The sequence below is a fragment of the Rhinoderma darwinii genome, chromosome 2, assembly GCF_050947455.1.
Source record: "Rhinoderma darwinii isolate aRhiDar2 chromosome 2, aRhiDar2.hap1, whole genome shotgun sequence".
NCBI classification, from domain to species: Eukaryota; Metazoa; Chordata; class Amphibia; order Anura; family Rhinodermatidae; genus Rhinoderma; species Rhinoderma darwinii.
The window spans coordinates 304,629,352-304,639,108 of NC_134688.1; positions in this window are offsets into that span (position 1 = coordinate 304,629,352).

Here is a 9,757-nt window from a genome sequence, read left to right on the forward strand (position 1 = left end):
CTAGACCAGGTTATGGCTTTAGCGGTACGACTTGACCGACGTCTCAGGGAACGACAACTTGAACGATTTTGTGTTTTCCCCTCTGACTCCCCCATGATGCCTCCCGAGGTCCCTTTGCTTCGTTCCTCCCCAGAAGACTCGGAGGTACCTATGCAACTCGGGGCCTCCGTGTCCCCCCAACAACGTAGAGATTTCCGCAGGAAGAATGGTCTCTGCTTCTACTGTGGGGATGACAAGCATCAAGTGAACAACTGTCCTAAGCGTAAGAATGCAGCCGGAGAACTTCCGTGCCTAAGTGATCATCGGGGAGGTCACTTGGGCGCACAGGTATTTCCCGTAAATATGAAACATAATAAAATCTTGCTTCCCTTTCAGGTCTCTTTTGGTGGTAGGTCTGCTACCGGCAGTGCCTTCGTGGATTCAGGGTCTTCTGCTAATATCATGTCTGTGGAATTTGCTATGTCTCTAGCCATGCCTTTGATTGATTTGCCTAAACCTGTCCCGGTAGTGGGTATCGACTCCACTCCTCTTGCTAATGGTTATTTTATACAGCATACCCCTGTTTTTGAACTCCTTGTTGGCTCCATGCATTTGGAGCAGTGCTCCGTACTGTTGATGCAGAGATTATTGTCCGATTTGGTTTTAGGCCTTCCCTGGTTGCAGTTGCATAATCCCACATTTGACTGGAATACTGGGGAGCTTACCAAATGGGGTAATGAATGCTTGACGTCATGTTTTTCCGTTAATTCTATTTCTCCCCCTGAGGAGGTGAACACGCTACCTGAGTTTGTTCAGGACTTCGCTGATGTTTTCTCTAAGGAGGCCTCCGAAGTGTTACCTCCTCATAGAGAATACGATTGCGCTATCGAATTGGTACCAGGAGCTAAGCTTCCTAAGGGTAGGATATTTCATCTTTCTTGTCCCAAACGTGAAGCCATGAGAGAGTATATCCAGGAATGCCTGGCCAAGGGTTACATTCGCCCCTCTACTTCTCCGGTAGGTGCTGGCTTCTTCATCGTAGGGAAGAAGGATGGTGGTCTTAGGCCATGCATTGACTACCGTAACTTGAATAAGGTCACTGTAAGGAACCAGTATCCACTTCCTTTGATTCCTGATCTCTTTAATCAGGTTCAGGGGGCCCAATGGTTCTCTAAGTTTGATCTACGGGGGGGCGTATAACCTTATCCGCATCAAAGAGGGGGATGAGTGGAAGACTGCGTTTAACACGCCCGAAGGTCATTTTGAATACCTCGTCATGCCCTTTGGGTTGTGTAATGCTCCTGCGGTCTTCCAGAATTTCATAAATGAGATTTTGAGAGATTACCTGGGGGTATTTCATGTAGTGTACCTTGATGACAAACTGGTGTTTTCCAAGGACTGGTCCTCCCACATTGAGCATGTCAGGAAGGTGCTCCAGGTCCTTCGGGAAAACAAACTGTTTGCGAAAACCGAAAAATGTGTGTTTGGGGTACAGGAGATACCATTTTTGGGTCAAATCCTCACTCCTCATGAATTCCGCATGGACCCCGCCAAGGTCCAGGCTGTGGCGGAATGGGTCCAACTTGCCTCCCTGAAGGTGTTACAGTGTTTCTTGGGGTTCGCTAATTATTACAGGAGATTTATTGCTAACTTCTCGGTCATCTCTAAACCTCTTACGGACCTCACTCGCAAAGGTGCTGATCTCCTCCACTGGCCTCCTGAGGCTGTCCAGGCTTTTGAGGTCCTTAAGAACTGCTTTATCTCGGCCCCGGTGCTGGTTCAGCCCAACCAAATGGAGCCATTTATCGTGGAAGTTGACGCATCCGAGGTGGGAGTGGGGGCTGTCTTGTCCCAGGCTACCAGGTCCCTCACCCATTTCCGTCCCTGTGCCTACTTCTCCAGGAAGTTTTCGCCCACTGAGAGTAACTATGATATTGGCAATCGCAAACTCTTTGCCATTAAATGGGCATTTGAAGAGTGGCGCCACTTCCTGGAGGGGGCTAGGCACCAGGTAACGGTCCTTACCGACCACAAGAATCTGGTTTTCCTAGAATCTGCCCGGAGGCTAAACCCGAGACAAGCTCGATGGGCGCTATTTTTTACCAGATTCAACTTTTTGGTTACCTATAGGGCTGGGTCTAAAAATATTAAGGCCGATGCACTGTCGCGTAGCTTCATGGCCAGCCCTCCTTCGGAGGAAGATCCTGCTTGTATTTTGCCTCCTGGTATAATCATTTCTTCTATTGATTCTGATTTAGTCTCTGAAATTGCGGCTGATCAAGGTTCAGCTCCCGGGAACCTTCCTGAGGACAAGCTGTTTGTTCCCCTGCAATACCGGCTAAGGGTATTTAGGGAAAATCATGACTCCGCACTATCTGGTCATCCAGGCATCCTGGGTACCAAACACCTCATTGCCAGAAACTATTGGTGGCCTGGGTTGCCTAAAGACGTTAAGGCCTACGTCGCCGCTTGTGAGGTTTGTGCTAGGTCCAAGACTCCCAGGTCCCGACCAGCGGGCTTACTACGTTCTTTGCCCATTCCCCAGAGACCTTGGACCCATATCTCCATGGATTTTATCACCGATTTGCCTCCATCTCAAGGCAAGTCGGTGGTGTGGGTGGTAGTAGACCGTTTCAGTAAGATGTGCCACTTTGTGCCCCTCAAGAAACTACCCAATGCCAAGACGTTAGCTACCTTGTTTGTCAAACACATCTGTCCTTCTCCTCTGCCTTCCATCCTGAAACTAATGGCAAAACTGAGAGGGCTAATCAGTCTCTAGAACAATATTTAAGGTGTTTTATCTCTGACTGTCAATATGATTGGGTCTCATTCATTCCCCTCGCCGAATTTTCCCTTAATAACCGGGTCAGTAACTCGTCAGGGGTCTCCCCCTTTTTCTGTAATTTTGGGTTTAATCCACGGTTCTCCTCCGTTTCACCTGGTAGTTCCAACAATCCCGAGGTAGAGGTCGTTCATCGGGAATTGATCACAGTCTGGGCCCAGGTTCAGAAGAACCTAGAGGCGTCCCAGAGCGTACAAAAAACTCAGGCTGATAGAAGACGTTCTGCTAACCCCTTGTTTATGGTCGGGGATCTGGTGTGGTTATCGTCTTGGAACTTGCGCCTTAAGGTCCCGTCCAAGAAGTTTGCTCCCCGGTTTATTGGGCCGTATAAGGTCATTGAAGTCCTCAATCCTGTCTCCTTCCGACTGGAGTTTCCCCCATCTTTTCGAATACACGACGTGTTTCATGCCTCCCTCCTTAAACGCTGCTCCCCGTCCTTGGCTCCCTCGAGGATACCTCCTGTTCCAATTCTCACCCCTGAGGGGGTGGAATTCGAGGTTGCCAAGATTGTGGACAGCAAGATGGTCCAAGGCTCCCTCCAGTACCTGGTCCATTGGAGAGGATACGGGCCTGAGGAGAGGACTTGGGTACCCGCCCAGGATGTTCACGCTGGGGTATTGGTCAGGAAGTTCCACCTTCGTTTCCCCAATAAACCAGGTCCACTTAGAAAGGGTCCGGTGGCCCCTCATAAAAGGGGGGGTACTGAAAAGGATCTGCCAGGCACAACTTCTGTGTATACGCCCGTAGGTAATCAGTCTGCACCTGAGTCTATGTCTCTGAGACTGACTCAATCTTCCACCACTCAGGATGGCAGGCTTAGGAGTGGGAGAGCCTATCGCAGCCTGGCCAGACGGAGCTAGCACCCGCCCTCTGTCTATTTATAACTGCCTTTCCTGTTCCTCCTTTGCTTGTGATTCTTCTCGTGTGGTTTCCTGGCCCAGCTACAGCTTCTAATTATTTGATCCTGCTCCATACTGACCCTGGCTTACTGACTACTCTCCTGCTCTGCGTTTGGTACCTCGTGCACTCCTGGTTTGACTCGGCTCGTTCACAACTCTTGTTGCTCACGGTGTTGTCGTGGGCAACTGCTCCTTTCCCTTTGCTTTGTGTTCCCTTGTCTGTTTGTCTCGTGCACTTACTGAGCGTAGGGACCGCCGCCCAGTTGTACCCCGTCGCCTAGTGCGGGTCGTTGCAAGTAGGCAGGGACAGAGTGGCGGGTAGATTAGGGCTCACTTGTCCGTTTCCCTACCCCCGTCATTACAGATATATAATAAGTTCTTTGTTCATGTCGGACACACCTATGGAAGACACCGCCCCCTGGAATGCAAGAAGAGTGAGTCTGAGAAGTTACAGCTGAGAAACCGGTGGGGGCTTGGGCGCTCCCACATCTCTCTGGAGGCATGTGTCTTTTTCTGTGTTTCTTTGTTCTGAATAAAAAGTTTTTCAGTCTTCCTCCTGGTGGACGGAGGGGATGTCTACCAACATTACTCTGTGTGGTGTACTACTCTCCAGGCATGCCTTCAGCTTTCAATTTACAGAGGTGGTTATTCGGTGTGAAATACGGACCTGACAATATATCAATATCGCTATTTGCAGTCACATAAACACACTATAACGCTACTCATGTGTCATGACAATGAATATACATTACCTCCAGACAGGACGTGACGTGTATTCATTCTCCTGAACACTTCTGTAGCGTCTCTGTGATTTACAGCATAGCAGGGGTAGTCTCGCGAGATTACGCTGTAAACTGTCATTCACAGCGAGATCTCGTTGTGCTGTGCTGTAAATCACAGCGACGTGCAGAGAAGTGGTCAGGAGAATGAATACACATCATGTCCTGGCTGGAGGTAATGTATATTCATGGTCAGGACACATGAGTAGTGTTATAGTGTGTTTATGTGACTGCACATAGCGATATAGATATATCGCTATCTGCAGAGTAAATGAATGGAGAGAAGTGTATGACGCTGATTTGTCACTGATTGGTCAGCGTCATACACTCCTCTGTACAACGCCCACTTGGTCATATAGTAAAACACGCCCAGTTGTCCATTGAGAAAGTCATTAGCATAAAGCTAAAATAGGTCATAACTCCGTCAAAAATGATCATTTTTCTAAATAAAAAACACTGCTGTAATCTATATTACAGCGCCAATCACATCATGTACAATATAGGCCACTTATAATGTGGTGACAGAGCCTCTTTAAGGCATTGAAAGTCAAGATAAAGCCGGCTACATCTGTAGGGCGCACGATTAGAAACTTCAAAACGCGCATTGTAGAACACATTTCAGATACAAAAACAAAAAAAAACACTAATGCCTCTCTGGTGCAGAAAAATACTTCTTAGAAACACATAATGGTAATTTTTAAAGCTTATGGGGGAAATGTATTAACCTTTCTACACCAGTTTTCTAAAAGGGGGCTTCCCAAAAGGGGGCAGGGTGACAGCAGCTCAACAAATTTATAATAATTTACACCTGGTGTAAACTATACTCGAAATCTATGCCTGCTAATAATTGGCAAAAATGTCACTATGTCGAGCGTAGCAAGGTAGAGGCCCATGCCAGGCTCCTCTCCGTCCCCTCTATCGGGCAATTAAATAAAAAATGAATGCTCACCTCACCACTCCTCTTCTGGTCCCCTCATGTTCTATTCGCAGCCTGCGGCTCATACAATGCACTGATTACGTTGAGTGCTGTGTCGCATATAAAGAACCTGACACTGCTCGGTGTTAGTGCATTGTATGGGCAGCAGGGAGCCTTAGGGGATCAAGGGGGAAGAAGAGAAGCGGAGAAAAGATTATACTTATTTTTTATTTTACATATTGTCCGATGGGTAGGGGGAATGGATGGAGTATGGCCACGGTCGCTACATAACGATTGTGGCGCACGAACGGCCGAAAGATGTGACACATTTAATAAATGTATTGCATCTTACTCCAACTTTCTTTATATTAAGACTGGCATATGAAATGCCATCTTAATAAATTCCCCCCAATGTTTTTATGGCCTTGAACAAGTGAAGAAACCAAAGACTGTTGGATATTGGAGAAGACACTTCCTGAATAGGGAGGCGTTCACAGCTTCATACAAGATTCCCGAAGGGTCTTAATTTGAGGAATGATCTGTTATATGTTTACTTAAGTGGAATAACACTTAATACACAATGTATATATCAACGACATAGCATAACAGTAATTTTCTTCTCATAATATGCAGTTTGATGACTTTTATGGCGATTTGTTTTTTAAATATTGCATATTTAAATATGGTGCTAAACTCCTGTTAAATAAAGATTCAGCTTCTCCCCTACTTGAGTAGCTGTGCAGCACCTGCACAAATTAGAGAATTTGCCTCTCTGGTCATGTGATCACAGGTCCTTCACACATAACTCAACAGCACTACACAAACTATTTATGCAGTTTGTTCACTAGATGGCAGCAAAGCACTGAAATGATATACATATACACCTTTACATAGGCGACATACATGTTTACATAGGCGGCATACATGTTTACATAGGCGGCATACATGTTTACATAGGCGGCGCGCTTGGTGCTAAACTTGTACATAAAAACACAACAATAAAAAGAAACATCAACTATAAATTTGTAATCCATGCCCACCTGCAGCTGCTGCTACGCATAGCCTCACCATTATGGTCAGACAGTCTGAAGGTGGACAGTGGAGAGGATTATTTTCAGACACTTCTACACTGGTTTGGACTGGTTCACTGGTTTCCCAGTTTGATCGGCTGCTTGTCTCATTTGAATTAAGAACCTCCTGAGCTCAGGACAAGGGGCAAATAACAGAAAAAGTCTTTCTCCACCTGCAGCAAAATGGACAAAGTGGTTCCCCCCATTCCTCACACTGGCCCCAGATGAAACTGCTACGGCGAAACTCCAGTTGGCGACATGTTGTCAGCAATCCTGTATTTAATAGAAGTGCATGTTCTGCACTGTGTGACCGAGGCCTAAATCTTTTCATGTATATTTTGAGCTCTCAGATTTTTCAGGGACAGATTATACGATATGTACCTACGTGGTGTTTCCTTCGACGATTCTTGCAACATTTAAAAAACACAGGGAAATATGACCTGGACATCCACAGACCCTTCCCCCCTGCCCTTTATTATTGGTTACAACTTGTCAATAAATATGTCCTCCTGTATAACATTTTATATATGAGTAGGAAATGTCCTACAAATTAGAAAAGATTTGGTCCCGATGGGTTAAGCTGAAAGAAACGGCTACGTAACATGTAGCTCAAATGTGAAGGAAATCACTATCTATCCTTACAACTAAGGCTTCGTTCACATCGGCGTTGGGACTCCGTTCATGGGTTCCGTCGGACCTTTCCGTCAGGGGAACCCATGAACGGACTCCAAACTGAAACCATAGGTTTCCGTTTGCATCACCATTAATTTTAATGGTGACGGATTCGGTGCAAATGGTTTCCATTTGTCACCGTTGTGTAAGGGTTCTGTTATTTTGACGGAATAAATACCATAGTCGACTGTGCTATTCATTCTGTCAAAATGATGGAACCCTCACACAACGGTGATAAACGGAAACCATTTGCACCGGATCCGTCACCATTGAAATCCTATGGCTTCTGTTTGTTTCAGTTTGGATTCCGTTCATGGGTTCATCTGATGGAAAGGTTCGACGGAACCCATGAACGGAGTCCTGATGCAGATGTGAATGAAGCCCTAAGATGAGGAAATGGACACCTCTGTGTGACTGGTTGGGTTTGTTGGTTAAATAGAATTGAATGTGTTATTATTTGCTTTTCATGCTTTGTAGTTTTTTTTGTCCGTTTTTTTTTTTGCAAAATTATAAATTAAACCTTTGAATAATGAAAAAAAACAGTTAGCAATTTTCAGATTACTATTCAGATCGCTAAAATTCTAATGCCAATTTAATAAAATGTGGTGAAAATCCACATGCGAACATACTCTAATTGAAGCTGAAGGATCTCCAGCTCGTCTTGGTGGCCGTACAACTTAGTTTTCCTTTTTGTACACAATCCCCCCCAGCACTATATTATAAAGCTTAGACGCTGTTTTCTTATTTTCTCCTGTATCTATTCTGTCTTATTAGGCAATGTGAGCATTGTGTATTTTTTATATGGCTCCCATTAGTGGAATGAAGGGAAAACTTTTCCATAAGGGAGAGTTTTGGGAAGGTTTTTCCTGCTTTCCTCTGATGGGATCAGATACAACAGCGATCAAACTCACTTGACAATACAAGCACGTGATACAGCCTAGAAAGGAGAACATCAGTATATTGTAAAGAAATGGCCAGACACATCATGAAATGATTGGGGGAGGCAGACATGACCAGGGTTGCAGGGGAGAAGGAAAGAGGTGAAAAGTTCAAATGGAGGAGGGGGAGGAAGGAGAAGGGGGGGTGGTTTAGGAGGGGGCGAGGTTAACGAGGGCATATAGGTAGGTTGAGGGCCAGGTTCGCGCCAGTCACGCCCCAAAAGAGCAGGTTAGCCCTTGTCACATAGGACTGACCTGAGGCACGATGCAGGCCCTGATGGAGCAAGTGCGGCAGTCTGTGGCAGAGCGGGTTATGGCCTGGCTTGAGGAGGAGCTCGGGCGGACAGGTCAGGCGGTCTCGGAGCAGGAGCTGTCTGCAGTGCTAGAGGAGGCAGCGGGAACGAGTGCTGCCGGGACGCAGGCATCGCGAGAGGAGTTGACATCCCCCCTCCGGCGGTCACGGCGGGTGCGGCCTCCGGAGCAGTCGGTGGTGCTGCAGAGGCGGATGGAGGAGGAGGCAGTGGAGGGAGAGCGGAGGTCGGGACGGCCCCTGGCGACGCGTGGCGATTCCGAGGTCCGGGCCGGTGGATACGGCTGTAGAGCCTGCGGCGCGGCATCAGGCCCTAGATGTCCGGAGGCGGGTGAAGACAGAAGTGTGCCGATGGAGGATGGTCATCGTGGGGGTCCCATCGCCCAGGCTGGTGGGAACTCAGCGCCCACGCAGTCTGGTGAGTCACTCTCACCGTTGCATACGTTTCCAACAATATTTAGATCCCCAGGGGTTGAAAATAGTGGGTTGATGTCTACTGTTAGTGGGGGGGAGATGTGCAGGAATTGCTTGGCTGTGTAAAGGCGTTGCTAGTGCGTTGCGAGGGGGGCAGGTTGCCCGCTACATCCCCGGTCGCGGCATGGGTCCCTGCAGCGGGGGGGGGGGTCGGATAGGCAGCGCACCCCCTGAGGGTGGTTACCATGGCTGAGGTTGGGGGGGGTGATGGTTGCGGTTCAGACTGACAAGGATAAGGATGTGGATAGGGTGAGGTTAGATGATAAAGCAAAAGGTGAAGTGTACATTTGTTTCGAGGGTTTGTTGGGGGCACATTTAAAGCCTGAAGTAATAGAGAAAATTTGGAAAGATGAATACGTCGAAATCTTCTCACTTCTTCCCTTGGAGAAATTTAACTTAGATAAGGGTAAAAGGTGGGAAAGTAAAAAGGAGGAGGAGGAGAAGCGTCGATACCGTTTAATCCCTCAGACGTTTGTGAACTGGCTACAGGCGTTTGCCATTCTTGCGAGTGTTATAGGGGAAAAGGCGCCGGGAAATTGTTCTGCCCTTTTCGGGTACATGGATGTTATAGGTGAGGCGCATCGGTCGTATGGTGGTCAGACTTGGTTGCGGTATGACGAACAGTTTCATCAGAGGAAAGCGGTTCGTCCCGACATTCGGTGGGACAATAAAGACATTGGGCTCTGGTTGAAGGTGATGGCCCCGGCTAGGTTCGGGCAGTCCTTTCAAGGGGGGGGGGCTGGGGTGGCCGGCCCCTCAGGACAATCAGGACAATCGGGGGGAGGGACAGGAGGGCGGTTGGGCTTGTGCTGGCAATTCAATGATGGCCAATGCAAGTTCGGGGCGGGATGTAAGTTCAAACATTCTTGCTCCTCCTA